This window comes from Phocoena sinus, chromosome 13 (genome assembly GCF_008692025.1).
Source record: "Phocoena sinus isolate mPhoSin1 chromosome 13, mPhoSin1.pri, whole genome shotgun sequence".
NCBI lineage: Eukaryota > Metazoa > Chordata > Mammalia > Artiodactyla > Phocoenidae > Phocoena > Phocoena sinus.
Genome location: NC_045775.1, coordinates 47,064,740 through 47,082,184, shown reverse-complemented (window position 1 = coordinate 47,082,184; position 17,445 = coordinate 47,064,740). Strand labels below are relative to the sequence as shown.

The 17,445-nt window shown below is 36.7% G+C and overlaps 1 protein-coding gene across 4 annotated transcripts in view; it reads left to right on the top strand.

The window, feature by feature from the left end:
- Positions 1-17,445, top strand: part of EFEMP1 (EGF containing fibulin extracellular matrix protein 1) — a 69,048-nt gene that overhangs the window by 9,842 nt on the left and 41,761 nt on the right. The gene's annotated exons all lie outside the window — the stretch shown is intronic.

Below are 17,445 nucleotides of genomic sequence, written 5' to 3'. Positions count from 1 at the left end.
GGGGCACGAACCCGTGTCCCCTGCATCGGCAGGCGGACTCTCAACCACTGCGCCACCAGGGAAGCCCCAGAGTTTTTCAATTTTGTGCAAAACCAAAGGGTTTAAAATATAACATCCAAATATCAATTCACAGTAAGCAGTTTTTCTCAGGTAATTTTTGCCAACTGAGCGTGATACTGGGGAGGCCATTCACACTGAGAATTTCAAAGACAGGTCCCATCTTTGGCAGCTATCACATTACATGAAGATCATTTCAGTGTTACATACCTGGAGTCATGTAAATATTAAGTTTTAGAAATTATTCATTTCTCCATGAAATATTATCTACCTCAAAGACAACAGATATTCATCTGCTCCAAAAGGAAGTTGGATCTTTAGTGCATAGTCACTATGTTATCTTCTTCAAGGGATATGGAGTTAGAAATCACTAGTTCAAGCTGAGAAAGAATTTTTTTTATCATATATAAGTTTCCAAGAGCCCCATTCTTGTAGGAAAAAAATATCATTTGGGACCTGGCAAATAAGAGAAAGCATCAATTGCCCAATTCAAAGGAATTTGTTCACTTAATTGAACTTTCAAAAAATTAAATGTAGAATATTTTGCATAGCTGGCAATTAAGTCATTACTAACCTCATGCAGGTTTTACAAGTATCATTACTAACTTGCTAAAGAAACCATACCATCAAAAAATGAACTTGATACAAACGTCTAATGAAGCTGATTGTGGAGCCAATTCCAGAGTGCAATACCTGGCTTGTGTTATCTAAGGTATAATTGAGAGATGTGAAAGCATACCCTAGAGTTTCCAACCATCCCTGTCTACCCAAGATTTTCCTGGTTTGAAAACTTAATGTCCCACATCGCTGGAAATGCCTCAGTCCTGGGGAAATGGCATTGTGCACCACCCTAGCAAACCCCCAATAACCAAATGTCCTGCACATCACAGCCAACAGTGAAAAAACGAATGTTAGAGCCACTTTTTCAGGTTAAGGCATTGTTTGTCCAGTAAAACTGTTTTTTCAATTTGTTTTGAACTTTGAAAAACCATGTTTCATTGATCTTTATGTATCTGGACAGAGCCTTTCTTTGCAGTTATCAGGATCCCGCCAGTTTGTCAGTTTCCACATTGTTCTAGATTGCATGTGTAGGATACCTATACATTAGCACCTACATACTTAGATACATGTCATACCATAGTTAACTCATCCTTCCTCATTTCCACTGGGAAAAATTTTACCACTCAGCTAAATTAAATACCATACTTCAATTATAAAGTTTTCTTTGCCAAAAATTTTTTTTCAATTTTCAACTGTATTTTCAATGATTTTATTTGATTTGTATTATTATTACCTATGACACAGGAGCAACTAAAAAGCTAAAAAGAAAAAACTGTTGCCTTTTGGAGAGCCTAAAGGAATGAAAAAATTACACTCAGGGTTAAAAAGCTCTAAGCTCTTGGGGGCCATCAATTATCCTCCTCACGTTTCTTTATAAACATAAGGATAACTAAAATACTATTTTGAAAAGGAAAAATGTTTTTATCTATACATCTACTTTAAAAAAAAGAAACTTGAACTAACATGTACAGATTCTCAGATGCTAGGGATGTCTCTCTTCGGCTTCTTTCATTTGAAACTTAAATGATCACATATCCAAAAGGGGATTTATAAACTATAGTGTAATCAAGTAGCTTAGCATACTTGGCATTGTCATTACCAAACAACTTTCAAACACTAACCTTTTGCTGATCCTCACTAATGTCATTAAGGTCTCTGTTTTCTCCTGTTAGTTTTGTGAGGAAACGCCTAATTTTTGTTACATGTAATTATACAGCCCAGCGAAGAGCTTTGATCTCAGAAAATAGATATTTTGCAAAAGGAAGACTATAATTGAGTAAATTATTATATTAACAGAAAAGAAATATTTCAAGCACAAAGTAAAATGGGTATTAACTTACTAATAGTTCATTGTGTTTACTTGTTAACTACCTTTGAGTATCTGAAAATTCTCTAAGGCCATATACATGGATAGGAGTTGAGTTTACAGGGAAAACCTAATTACTTTTAAAATAAGCTGATGCAGTGTAATTGCATTGATTTCCTCCTGAAAAATCTAGCATTGTTTCATAATTTACTTTTCCAAACACTGTAGTCATAAAATTTCAGTTAATTTAAGACTCATTTTAATATACATTTTATAGATAATATGTATATCTGATTCATGCATAGTCAGAAAATTCTTTAAAATTCCTTCATAAAAATTGAGTGACAATTATTTGAGGTGGAAGGATGAAAGAGGTCAATATGATCACTCTTCTGCAACAGAAGACTAAGTTGTATAACTGTTTAACTCAATGATTTTCAAAGTGTGGTCCCCAGATCAGAAACATTAGCATTATCCTGTAACTTATTAGAAATGCAAAATCTTGGGCCCCATCAGACCTACTGAATTGGAAACTCTGGGGATGGGGCTTAGCAATTTGTGTTTTAACAATTCTATGATTTTGATCCCTGCTGAAGTGTGAGAACCAATGGCCTAACTTAATCTTAACTTCAGGAAGCTGCATTCAGTTATAAAAACGAGAGGGCAAGGTCAGAATACTTTATGTGGGATATGGGAAGTAATGAAGAGAAAACACCTAAAATATACATTCTACTTATAGGACAGAATAATATTTCCATTTCATTTCTCTCACCTTTCTTGTTGTCATCACCAGTGCTCTGATCCCTAAATATTATTGGCCATGAGTCCTGGTTAGGACTATATCCCCAAACCAAGGACACATATGTGCAATCTAGAGGAAAAGGGGACATTTTAACCAGAAAACAAGAGATCTTGCACCTGTCTATAAAACCTGCAAGTGTAAAATGCTGTAACTGCCCTTAAATTGTAAGTGAAACTTGCAGTTATGTTTTGGCTATGGTAAGGATTGGTGCTGTGATACCCCTACCTTCTATAGGCATCCCCCTTATACTCAAGGCACAAACATTGTTGTTTGGAGGTTCAGTTCATGTAGAGTTGTGAAAGAGGAGGAGGTTGATTCTGATTTTGGCCTTAAAGTGTGTTTTGGTTACCAAAGTGATAGGAGATCCTTTCAATATCTGATACACAGCTGACATCTCCTTTAGATTCTGTGAATATCATCAAATATTAGAAGAGTATTCACATAAGTATCTTCTGTTCAATTTAAACTTTATCACAGATTTACTTCCCATCAAAGACAAGAAGACTCTTGTTAAAGCTAGTTAACACAATCTGTAGAATGAACTTTCCTCTCCCCATAGAAGCAAAAAGAAGCAGATTAGACTAGAATTGCAAGCCTGGGTAACTTCAGGAATGTGCACTGGTACTGACTCATTATTTCTTTCTCCAGCAGAAAATTTCAAACTATAGTCTCTGAAATCAACAAATTGCCCCATTTGTAAGGATTGCCTTTGCACTTGTTGAACTATTGGCACAATTTTATTCTTTGAAACCAAAGAGTAAACAAAATTTGCCCCAAATGTGTTTGATTTTGCACGAAGGTACAAATAAGTAATTCATGCCACATCTGAAATTCATTACCATGCTTCTTTTTCCAGGAGGTAACTGCAAATTGCACACTCAAAAATAAAACTGATCAAGAAAACTGCATTCAAATATTGGCAGAAGAAAACAGCTGTCATTGCAAGCATTTAGCCACAATTGCAGGCTTGTAGCTTGAACCTAAATGATTTGTAAACATTTAATAAAGATGAAGTGAAGGAATGACATGAATCGAAGGCTGAGTGCCAGGATACTGGCAGCAGCATGAACAGCTTATTGCTGTCAATTTCAAATAACATTTTCAAATTAAAAGGAGGGACAGAGAATGAATCAATGTTATGTAAATGTGTACAAAGTGACTTAAAAACTTGAGATATTCGGCTAACTCAACTCAACTAACCTGAACTACCTTTGAAATAATTGTACATCCATACTAGTCAAAGGTAACCAGGCAATATCACAAGCAAAACTGATCAAACAAAATGCAAAACCATTCAGTTAATGTTCAATAAAATCCAATCAAATTTTAAGAACCACTTTCTGTTGTAAGGCACTTTGATAGAATAAAAGTAGAAGGAAGGAGTGGCCATTGTCCTCAGGGAACTGACCATCATTAACCCATGAATTATAAAATAACAATAAAAGAAGCAAAATATATAGCTCAGGAAAGTTAACACACGGGACATCACAGTAAGTACATAATGAATTGCCAAAAGTAGTAGCAAAACCAATATGTGATACAGGTATGCTTACAATTTATTAAAATCCACATTTAGACAGAAAAAAGAACATGTCCCCAGAAATGTGGAACAAAAGCCTGGTTCCTCCCTGGAATGGAACATTTAGAAGAGAATGATGAGGGGAAGTTGAGAGGTCTGATGAGGAAATTAAGATCCGAAGAGCGAGGGAAGTAACCATCTTACAGCCAAGCAGAAAAAGCGAAAAGCTTTATGTCCATGTTCCTTCTACCCAAGAGTGGTTTCCCAGGAGAGTCCCCCAGAAGCAGGGTGCTGCTGATAGGAATGCTAATGAGGTAAGGGATAGGGGTACGTGGAGGAAAACAAAATTTGATAGTACATGTGATGCTGAAGCACTGCAGAGCAAACATCTATGACTAGTACTCCATCCTCAGTAACTCTCCCCAACAAAATACTAATGTGTTCCTCCAGCCCTGTCTCAGTATCTTCCCAAACTGTGTCCCATTTTACTTATTATTGAAAAGGCAGAAAGCAAATGTTTCATGTCTGTGTGTACGTGTTTGAATAAATGAATGTTTTTTAATCATCAGAGAATTCAGGCTTAAAGTTTACTTGACTTCTAAAACCATCCTTGAAAATGAGCAATTATGTACCATATGTGTATAAGGTGTATTTCCCAACTCTATATGTATCAAACTTCTTATTAATAATGGAGGGTGGGAAGGAGGCTCAAGAGGGTAGGGATTTGGGGATATATGTATACATACAGCTGATTCAACTTATTGTACAGCAGAATCTAACACAACATTGTAAAGCAATTACACTCCAAAAAAGATGTGAAAAAAAAAGTAGATAAAAAACAATAATGGAGGTCTTAAATATCTAGTTCCCATCTTAAGCTTAAGCCACTTGAAAGAAGGAACTATGAAGTCTATTCTTTATATTGTGGATTGTTAGGTTTTTAACAAACATTGGTGAATAAATAAGTTGCTGTTATTCCTAAAGCAAGACTAGTAATTAGAAATACTAGAATTCTTTTAACTTTCTGACAAGACATTTAACCAGTGAATGCATCTCTATATCAAATATATCCTTCCTCAGAAATCTCATGGTGAATAATGAAAATACAGTTGGGTTGGGGAAATGTAAATATTTATGATATTTGAAGTGAAATAATCACAAGGCTGGAAAATATTTATGTAAGCTCTCTAATACTGTGAAGAAAATCAAGACACTGGGTGAAGCTCTATAAAATAAGAGCAAGAAAGGAAGAAGGGATCAGAGCAATCCATCTTGGTTCTTTCCCTTGACTGCAAGCCAGAAACTATCTTTTTCGTAGTTGTTGTTATGTAGTTGTTTTAATTGAAGTAAAATTGACTTATAATATTATGTTATTTTCAAGAGTACAGCAAAGTGATTCAGTTATATATTTTTTCCAGATTATTTTCCATTATAAGTTATTACAAGTTATTAATATAGTTCCCTGTGCTATGCAGTAAATCCTTTTTGCTTATCTATTTTATATATAGTAGTTCGTATCTGTTAATCCCATACTCTGAATTTATCCCTTCTCTCCCTCCATTTCTCCTTAGGTAACCGTAAGTTTATTTTCTATGTCTGTGAGTCTGTTTCTGTTTTGTATATAGATTCATTTGTATTATTCTTTAGATTCCACACGTAAGTGATAGTATTTGTCTTTCTCTGTCTGACTTATTTCACTTAGTATCATATTCTCTAGGTCCATCCATGTTGCTGCAAATGGCATATTTCATTCTTTCTTATGACTGAATAATATCCCATTATATATATACCACATCATCTTAAGTCAATCACCTGTTGATGTGCACTTGGATTGTTTCCATGTCTTGGCTATTGTAAATAGTGCTGCTATGAACATTAGGGTGCATGTATCTTTTCGAATTAGTTTTTGTCTTTTCTGGATATATGCTCAGGAGTGGGATTGCTGGATCATGTGATAGCTCTATTTTTAGTTTTTTAAGGAACCTCTATACCGTTTTCCATAGTGGCTGCACCAGTCTACATTCCCACCAACAGTGTAGGAGGGTTCTCTTTTCTCCACACCGTCTCCAGCACTTATTATTTGTAGACTTTTTGATAGCCATTCTGACCAGTGTGAGGTGATATCTCATTGTGATTCTGATTTTCATTTCTCTAATAATTAGTGATGTTGAGCATCTTTTCATGTGCCTGTTGGCCATCTGTATGTCTTCTTTGGAGAAATGTCTGTTTAGGTCTTCTGCCCATTTTTTATTGGGTTGTTTGTTTGTTTTTTATATTGAGCTGAATGAGTTGTTTATATATTTTGGATACTAACCCCTTGCCTGTCACATCGTTTGCAAATATTTTCTCCCATCCCATAGCTTGCCTTTTTATTTTGTTGATGGTTTCCTTTGCTGTGCAAAAGGTTTTAAGTTTGATTTGTCCCCATTTGTTTATTTTTGCTTTTATTTCTATCACCTTGGGAGAGTGATCTAAGACAATATTGCTACGATTTATGTCAGAGAATGTTTTGCCGATGTTCTCTTCTAAAAGTTTTATGGTGTCATGTCTTATATTTAGGTCTTTAAACCATTTTGAGTTTATTTTTGTATATAGTGTAAGGGAGTGTTCTAATTTCATTGATTTACATGTAGCTATCCAGCTTTCCCAACACCACTTGTTGAAAAGACTGTCTTTTTCTCCATTGTATATCCTTGCCTCCTTTGTCATAGATGAATTGACTGTAGGTGTGTGGGTTTATTTCTGGGCTCTCTATTCTGTTCCATTGATCCATGTGTCTGTTTTTGTGTCAATACCATGCTGTTTTGATTATGGTAGCTTTGTAGTATTGCCTGAAGTCTGGGAGGGTTATGCTTCCAGCTTTGTTCTTTTTCCTCAGAATTGCTTTGGCAATTCTGGATCTTTTGTGGTTCCATATACATTTGAGGGTTATTTATTCTAGTTCTAAGTGTCATGAGTATTTTGATAGGGATCACATTAAGTCTGTAGATTGCTTTGGGTAGTATGGCCACTTTAACAATATTAATTCTTCCAATCCAGGTGCATGGGCTATCTTTCCATTTCTTTGAATCATCATCAATTTCCTTTATCAGTGTTTTATATAGTTTTCAGCATATAGGTCTTTCACCTCCTTGGTTAAGTTTATTCCTAAATATTTTTTATGTGATTTTAAACTGGATTTTTTTTTACTTTCTCTTTCTGATATTTCATTGTTAGTGTAAAGAAATGCAACAGATTTATGTATATTAATCTTGTATCCTGTTACCTTGCTGAATTCATATATTAGTTCTAAAAGTTTTTGTGTGGAGTCTTCAGTGTTCTCTATATAGAGTATCATGTCATCTGCAAACAGTGACAGTTTTACCTCTTCCCTTCCAATTTGGATATCTTTTATTTCTTTTTCTTGACTGATTGCTGTGGCTAGGAATGAAACTATCCTTTTTAACTTTATTCTGTTAAAATGCTAAAGGGTAGAATCCAAGAAAATCACTTAGTTGGTTGTAGGTGACTTAAAGAAGCACAGTTCTGATCTGGTCCCAAGGTAGGAAGAACTGAATTTCTAGAGAAGTGAGAAAGAAATCCATGGGTCCGAGAGGCCCAGGAAAGAACACAGATTACTGAGGGCCCCTTGGGAGCTAATAGCTAGCTTGTATTATGTACTTAACTGTATGTGAAATATGAGTGTGAAGTAGACAATGGAACTAGAGACAACCATAAAAGCTGTGTGTATTGCTTTATGTGTGCCCAGCTAAAGGGAGAATCATGATGGAAATTGCAACTGCCTTTATGCATATAGTTAAATCTCAAAAAGCTCCAGAGACTGTAGTGAAATAAGTTTTGCACTCTAAACAGCTGTGTGTGCTGCAGAGAATCTAATCCTACTCCCTTGAGTGGAAATGTGGAACACAATCCAAAACAGGAAACAACTCAGAGGTTCCCATTCAGTGTCCACCCTGGAGACCAGGTCTATCACAACCTGGATTAGGGAAGAATTTTTGTTTAGTAGTGATTAGTTAGATCTCACTATTTTGCAGCAAAGCCCTCCTCTCATACATACATTCACAAAATGAGTATGCCATTAAATTGTTGCTGACTTTTTCACTATTCACTAAAAAACCTAAGTATCTCAATATGCTTAAATATACCAAAATTATGAAGAGCAGTATAAGTCTGTTTTTCAGAGTCTGTTGTTGAATCCTTCAAATTTGTTGTTTATTTGAGGAAGCTTCTTAGAGAATTAGTTCAACTTTAATCATTCTCCTAAAATATATGAGTGATTGAGGTATTTGGCATCACTCGAAACCCACCAGTAAGCTTTTTTCCTAATCACTGCTTTTCATCATTTGAGGCCTAAGGAGATACTGTTACGTAAGATGGTTTTCTCTCCTTATCCATGTTCTGTCCTGAGCAGTTTGTGATATCAGAAGATATCTCGTCTAAAAAAGGAAAGGACATTCCAAAAGAAGCTGTTAAAAGACACCTTAGAAACCTGCCCACACAGCCTAAATACCCCCTTTCTTTCCTAGATTTAGTTTATTCCAGCTATTTACACTCACACATATGCACACATACACATACCCACTCAAGTTCATGCCCATATACATGCATGTGCACAAACATGTAACAATGCACCATTTTTTGGTAGGAAAGTAACATGTACAAAAATTAAACTGATCAAAGCTGATAATGCTTCTAAAATGATTTGGAACACAGTTCCCCCTCTTATTATTCTTGTAAAATCAACACTGGGAACTGCTTTCTAAATTCATGTGTTTACCTATCACAAGGGAAAGGGCACCTTGGACAGCTACTACATGATTTAATCAATAAAGACATTATTGGATGGAATATAGAAAGAGTCAACAAAGAAATAAAAGTGTTAAGGTGTAACCCCTAACACTCTGTTGCCTTACACTTCAGCAACATCCTGACCATGTCTTGACTAATCTTTCTTAGAGATTTACCTGGATTCCATCCTGACCTGCCTTTGTGTTCTTGGGCAACTGAATTTTTAACAAAATAAACTTTTTAGATAGACCATCATAGAGTGGATTAGAAAATAACTTATCTGGGACTGACATTGAATCCCCATGCTCTTTTATTCCTCAGACTTTGGCAAATTATATAGTCAGGATGTAGCCAAGAATAAAACGTCACTCAACAAACAAGGCAGAAAATTCCAGTTATTCATGATTAATTAAACTTCCCAGTAAAAGCTGTGGGCCCTTTTTGTAAAACTAGTTCACGACTTGGCGCATCAGAAGAGCCCTAATCCAGGGAGGAAGGTAGCTAGAGAAAAATGTCCTTCCACACAAGCTGGTAAAGATGCTGGGCTTTGTTTTCAACTTCAATTCCAAGACCTCCTTTCTTTAGTAATTGGGCGGGGGGGCGGGGGGGCAAGCTAATGATAAAAAAACGCTAAATAAAAGAAGGAAATTTAATTGTGGTGCAATTTATACAGCTAATGATAGTTCTGAAAAAACAGGAAAGATTATTTGGTGATTAGTTCATTTTAAAAAATGTTTAATAGGAAAGCCATTGTAAATTACAGTCCAACTGTAAGTAAACTAAACAATTGTCTCTGATTTTTCAATTTAAACAGAAAAATGGATTGTTTAAGCATGCCAGAGCAATAGTTTCCAATAAACCAAGCTATCACTGATGGTTAATACCCCAAATAGAATATCACTGTATTAGAAAAAGAGCTTGGGCTATTTAGTTGTCATTGTAAAAACCTGGCCACAAACAGTATTAGGGTTCTAACAGAGTTTTAAAGAATTATTAGAAAAGCTGGTTATAATATCAAAGTCAGGAGTAGGCACAATTACATACTCCCCAAAGCATTATGAATCCATAACAAAATGTATGTATTTTTCTTGGTAAAATACACAGTTTCTGGTCTTGTATTAAAGGGAACAGTTTATAATGACAAGGGAGAATAAGGACAACATCAATAAGGAAGACTGCATGAATTATTTGATTAAATATGAATGATGTTTTGAATTTTCTCAAGAGCTTAAAAAATCAAATAGAGGTCCTGACAAGGGGTAAAAGTAACTGCAAGCAACTGGCCTGCCTATTCCTCAGTATAAATCTCAAATTAGGAAAAGAAGAATCAGGTGCAGATTCAAAGTCAGACCAAGCCTCTGTAGTTGATTTGGAGAGCTACATCTTAAAATTATTCTAATAGATGACACATCAGTGTTATATCAACTCTATTACTCAGCAAAAAAGAAAACACCACTTTCCCTTAAAGGAGAAGAAATACTTTCTCTTCTCTGTTACAGTTAACTACAGAGATCATAACTGGGTAACTACTGTAGCTAAAATTTCATGACTTAAGCATTGCTTGCTCATTGATCGATTTTAAATACAGTGTCCCCACTTATCCTTGAGAGATATGTTCCAAGACCCCCAGCAGATGCCTGAAACCATGGATAGTACCAAACTCTATATATACAATTTTTTCCCCATACATACATACCTATGATAAAGTTTAATTTATAAGTTAGGCACAGTGAGAGATTAACAACAGTATCTAATAATGAAATAGAACAATTATAACAATATACTGTAATGAAAGTTATATGAATGTGGTCTCTCTCTCAAAATATCTTATTGTACAAATTTAATGCCTTTTCCATCTTAACTAAGCACTTATCATGCACTGACCATAACTTTTACAGTTTGAGTTTGGCAGCAAAACTAGCATGAATTTCTTTTTCCTTTTTTCACAATTTCACATTTAGAAGATTCATTCTTACTGTAGATCTTAGCAACCTCAGCATACAAAATTTTTTTCTTTCCTTATTAAGTCGAGAACTTCCACCTTTTCACTTAAAGGAAGCACTTTACGGTTTCTCTGTAGCATACCCTAGTTGCCAGCATCACTACTCTTGAGCTTTGAGACCAGTATCAAGTGAAGTAAGGGTTACTTGAACACAAGCACTGCGATATCCAAAACAGTGGATCTGATAAGCAAGATGCTACTAATCGGTTGATGGGCAGGCTATGCTAGACAAAGGGATGATTCGTGTCATCAGCAGGACGGAGTGGGATGGCAAGGTATTTCACCACACTATTCAGAATAGCAGGCAATCTAAAACATATGAATTATTTCTGGAATTTTTCATATAATATTTTTAGACCATGGTTGACCATGTGGGTAACTGAAACTTCGGAAAGCGAAACCAAAGATAAGAGGGGTAACTATATATATATATATATATATATATATATATATATATATATATATATATATATATATACCACGTATTCTTAAGATGAAACAGTGAAGCCAGTTATGAGAATTTCCCTGGCTCTTCTGCTGAGTGACTCAAGTAACAGTGATACTTCACCCCCAACACCATCTACCATCACCACACACCACTCAGTATGAAAATCAATCATCTAAGGAAAAAGCGAACATGCAGTGAACACCTGTGATGGTAGAAGCCAGGAATGTATCCATACATTTATGGAGAAAAAAAGCAAAACAGAGCAAACAGTTGAGCTATATCCTTCTCTTCCAGGGACCTCCTCTTACTCTGGGAGACAAGAGCAGTTGTAAGAGGGATGAGAGGCAGAAAAAGAGATGTAGAATGGAACTGGAAGAGAGAGAAAAAGAGAGCAAGATAGAGTAGAGGACATGAGCAAGCATAAGACTATTCTAATCAAAAATAGGTTCTGCTGAAGTATCTTGTAAAATAGTATTACAGTGACCATTTTCTACCTGTGTATATGTGGATAAGTACATATTTTCCTCAAAGGACTGATGAAGAAAAAAAGAAAAGGTGACACCTGAATAAATCAGTTTTTCTGCTTTTATAAAATTGTCTGAGGGATTCTTTAAATTTGGGATTCCATTCTCTAATATGTTTTTGAGGATCTTCTATATGCTTTGTGTGATAGACCAATGATTCTCAAACTTTACTGAACATGTGAATTCCTTGGGGATCCTATTAAAATGAAGATTCTGATTCAGTAGGTGTTGGGTGAGACCCACGGTTCACATTTCTAACAAGCTCCCAGATTCTGTTGGTATATTCAGAGCCTATCTTCCAGTAGCTGACAATTTGTGCTGCCCACCAAGAAGCTGATATGTCTAGTGATTCTTCATTCTCTATTTTCTGCAGTTAGCAGTGTGGTATACTTTGGATAGAATTAGATCTGCATGTGGTGGGTTTTTTCTTTTTTTTTTCAAAAAGATATTCTTCTCCTCTGATTAGACACTCAGTTTCTCCAATATAAATTCCATTGTAACAGTTACAGCTGTAATGCACAGATATTTCCCTTATTAATTAATAGAATTTTCTTCTGTAGTGGAATGTTTTTATGCTTGAATGCTCAGGGGGATCCAGAAAGTAGTCTTTGGCAGCAAAAAGTGGCAGAAACTCCATGAAACTCAGCAAGAGAAAAAGGTTCCCATCTGAATCTTCCCCTAAGTGACTCTGACTGTATTAAACCAGTTAACCTCTCTGGGCCTCAGCTGTCAAAATTAAGAGTTGTCCCTTCCAGCTCTCATTCAAAATAATTTTAAAAGAATGAGAAAGAGAAAAAGAGAGGTAGAGAGAGTGCACTTTGTCTAGGCTACAAGCCTTGGAAGTGTGGTCGCTATATGGTTCTTGACTGATACGTGCGGCATTTAAACTATTTCTACTGATAGGAACTCTTCTTTGACTTTCAAATAGCATTTTTATCAGGAAAACATACCAGAGCAAGTTAAAATCTGCCCTGAGAAGAATGCAGGTGTATTCTGTGATTATAATAGCATTAATGACTCAGAAACAAAAAACCAGACAGTTCTAATGTCTTGAAGCTTTATTGACAAAACAGTTCACACCTAGTGCTGGTTGTTTGCTAAAAGTCTGGACCAAATCACTGAAGCTTTAAACACTAGGTCACTGCAGTCTTCCCCCCGAGGCATGGACATGGGTAATTATTATGGTTCATGCCACAGCCAAGGACTCCATTTCAATCCTAGCTTGGAAAGGAGTTGTTTTTTGTTTTTGTTTTTTTTTCGTTTTTTGGTGCAGAATAAATATACTTTTTGCATGTATTACTATAAACTCATTTAAAACATAAAGGTGACAACATTAAATATTACAGGTTCTTTATTATTTTCTGAATTTTGAATTAAGATTTTTCTGCCTTCACTGGGGGACATGAATACCTTTCAGCAAAGAACAGCCTGTTTAAAGTCTACAGGTTTGTTCATTTCATATTTCAGGATGTTTTTCAGCCTCAGATTCAAACCAGGCTTACAACCAAAGCAATCAGTCTTTCCTGAGCTCATGCATTATTATCTGTTACACAAAAAGCCTAAGGAAGCCTATGAGTTATCTGTTGCCACGTGACAAATTGTCCTAAAACGCAGCAGCCTAAAACAACAAACATTTATTATTTCACAGCTTCTCTGGGTCTGAATCAAAGTACGGCTTAGTTGGGTCCTCAGGCTTTGGGTCTTTCACAATCTGCAGTTGTCTCAAGGCTTGACTGGGAAGAATCCCCTTCCGAGCTCACTCAACTAGTGGTTGTTGGCAGCATTCACTTCCTGCCTGCATTTCTCATGAGTTCTTCCTCCGTGGCTCCTAGCCACATATACCTCTCCCTAGAGCACCTCACAGCACAGCAGCCTTCTTCGTCAGAGTCAGCAAGGGAAAGGGCAGGAGAAAGTGCCAGCAAGAAAGTGAGTGCTAATAAGACTGAAGTCAAAACTCACCCTTCCCCCTCCCCATATCCTTAAGTCCGTTCTCCAGTAGGTCTGCGTCTTTATTCCTATCTTACCCCTAGGTTCTTCATGACATTTTTTTCCCTTAAATTCCATATATATGTGTTAGCATACGGTATTTGTCTTTTTCTTTCTGACTTACTTCACTCTGTATGACAGATTCTAGGTCTATCCATCTCATTACAAATAGCTCAATTTCATTTCTTTTTAAGGCTGAGTAATATTCCATTGTGTATATGTGCCACATCTTCTTTTGACAGGGCGAGAGAGAGTCATGGACATATACACACTAACAAACGTAGTAAGGTAGATAGCTGGGGGGAAGCAGCCGCAAGGCACAGGGATATTAGCTCGGTGCTTTGTGACAGCCTGGAAGGGTGGGATGGGGAGAGTGGGAGGGAGGGAGACGCAAGAGGGAAGACATATGGGAACATATGTATATGTATAGCTGATTCACTTTGTTGTAAAGCAGAAACTAACACACCATTGTAAAGCAATTATACCCCAATAAAGATGTTTAAAAAAAAAAAAAAAAAAAATGGAAAGACAAATTTAAAAAAAAAAAGACTGAAGTCACAGTCTTCTGTAACTCAATCACTGAAGTGACAGTCTATCACTTTTGCCATATTTTGTTCATTAGAAACAAGCTACTAAATCCAGCCCACAGTCAAGGGTGTGAATGCCAGGAGTCTGGGATCATTGCAAGCCATGTCAGAAGCTGCCTACCACAATCTGTAATTAAATTCTCCCTGAAATGATTCCATCCAAAACTTTAGAGTTAAATCTAGAATTTTAAATGGTTTCAAAAGCAAAATATGAGTTAAAAAGCAAAATGCACCCACCTCCCCAGCGGTGCAGGAGCCTGGATGACTCACTCAGATACGCATCCTGATGGGTGTGGTTGAAACAGGCAAAGTACTGTTCAAAAGAAGAACCTCACAGCTTCTAACAGCTCCTTTTGAATGAATGTACCCTTCTCTTCTTCATGGATATGGAACTTCTAAAATGCTATCAATCCTCTCCAAAACCACTCATAAATAATTATGAATATATACTCTGATTTTCAGACTTTTTAGTTAAAATCCTGCTTTACTCCACTCTACAAATAAACAATATCCATGAAACAAAAACTTTATGAGCAAACACAAAAACTCCCTTTATTTTTGCAGGTTAGCATGTATCCACATGCCTGTTATATAAAAGAAATTTAATAAACACTGTTCTTGCCTCAACGTGAACTTTTGTCCTAGACATCTGTAATATTTGTGTGTTTGTTAGGGAATCATGGAAAATGTTCTCCATCTCTCTCATAGAAATCTCTGTTCTGTTTCAGTCACATTTTTCTTCCTACAGCCTATTCAAAAGCCTGCTTCCTAGTCATCATTTTTGTGTTTAAATATGTTTACATCTTTTGCCTCAAAATTCTACTGGGAGACGTGCTAAATATAACCTAAGGTTACAATAAATAAGTTGTGTAAGACCTAAAACTTCAGAGGCCATAAAGTCCAACATGAATTTTCATCAGTTCTGAGGAGCAGTTATCATGATAAGGGGCAGAATAGTGATTTGTTTTTCGACAAGGAGGCAGTAATGAAGTAGAACAGCACTCTAAGGGAAAGGGAAAAGAGAAAGGATGCATGAGCAAAAGTAGAAAATCACCGTGAGGGTGGAAACCAAGAAATTGAACAACTAATAAAAACAGATGATAACATGTAGGGAGCGCCACCAGCCACATCCAATCTCCCCAAAAGAATATTCTGATGGCCCGATTGTGACTTAACCAGAGGGAAAGAATAGAGAAAAGGCTAATGCAGCTGTTAAAAGGAATAACCAAAATCCAAAGCAAAGGGTTTTTTTTTTCCTTAAAGAAAATGGGAACAGACCAAATGTTCTTAAATTGCTTTTTAAAGTACATAATACAGCTCTGTATAGAGAACAGTACATTTTCTCCTAGGTTCACTCTCCCCCAGAATTAGCTTCCAGATTTTCTCAGGTGTCTCTGATGCCAATAATAAAAACCTCTGTGGCCCTGTTGAGTGGGTAGTAGGATAAATGGGTGCCTCAGAAGCCAGGTAGAAGCCAGCCTCTGACCTCGGGCCTGGAGCATCCCCGGGAGGCTGGGCTAATTCATGAAGCAGGCAGGGGCTCCCGGTCAGATGTGGTTCCCTTTACCATGATGTACAGAGGAGGAAAAAAAAGCATTATGCTCATAAGATTTCCTCATATTCAGCCATCCATTTACTAGTACATTCTCTTGACATAAGTAGCCTCACTAAATTCCTCTTTCCTCATCACTGACTCTAAAATGACAGTTTAAGGATTATCCTTTCTGCCACTTACCGTGAAACACAGCTCCAGATCAGTTTGTTGTAGATTTCTGAGCTTAACCACATAGCTCGCAACTGAGTGGATAATCAATCATTCTATGACTAAATCCATCTGGAACAAATTTGAAGCAGTGGCCATGTAGGTTTCTTTTGAAAAAAAAAAAATTAAACTGAAACCAGAGTTGATCTTTTCAAAGGTTCAGAAAAATAAATACATATACAACTTAGCAATGACTTTTCCCCCCAGGAATCTATTAGTAAGACTTGTTTTGCCCTGGACCCATTTTGCATTTCATTTAATCTGTGAAAGAAGTGGTCCTCAAATGCTTTGGAGGAGAGTCCACTTCCCTGAGAATGAGGTCATGACCCCTCCTTGGTTAGAAGGAAAGGGGGACATTGTGTGGACAGGTTGTCACCATAACTTCATGCTGATCTTAAATTCCTAAACACACAGGACTCAACAGAGTCCTGTGGAACTAAAAGAGCCCATTTCTGGCTATTCTTGCTAGACCCACTACTTTTTTGCCCTGTAGACATTAAAGGATAATTCAAGTATCAAGAGCCTTGGCTTTTAAGAATTCTACCAATCTTATCCTCAGTAGACTTCAAATTGTTTGTATTAATTTAGGATATATTTTTCCATGTATACCCTGAAATCTGTACCATTCACACATTCTTTTATTCAATTTTCAGTCACTTTTTTTTTTTTTTTTTTTTTTTTTTTTTTTGCGGTACGCGGGCCTCTCACTGTTGTGGCCCCTCCCGCTGCGGAGCACAGGCTCCGGACGCGCAGGCTCAGCGGCCATGGCTCACGGGCCCAGCCGCTCTGCGGCATGTGGGATCTTCCCGGACCGGGGCACGAACCCGTGTCCCCTGCATCGGCAGGCGGACTCTCAACCACTGCGCCACCAGGGAAGCCCCCTTCAGTCACTTTTTCATCAATTCATGCATCAATGCATTCAGTTAATATGTGTTCAAACTGTACTAGATGCGTAGACACACCACCTTTTTTTTTAACATCTTTATTGAAGTATTATTGCTTTACAATGGTGTATTAGTTTCTGCTTTATAACAAAGTGAATCAGCTATACATATACATATATCCCCATATCTCCTCCCTCTTGCGTCTCCCTCCCTCCCTCC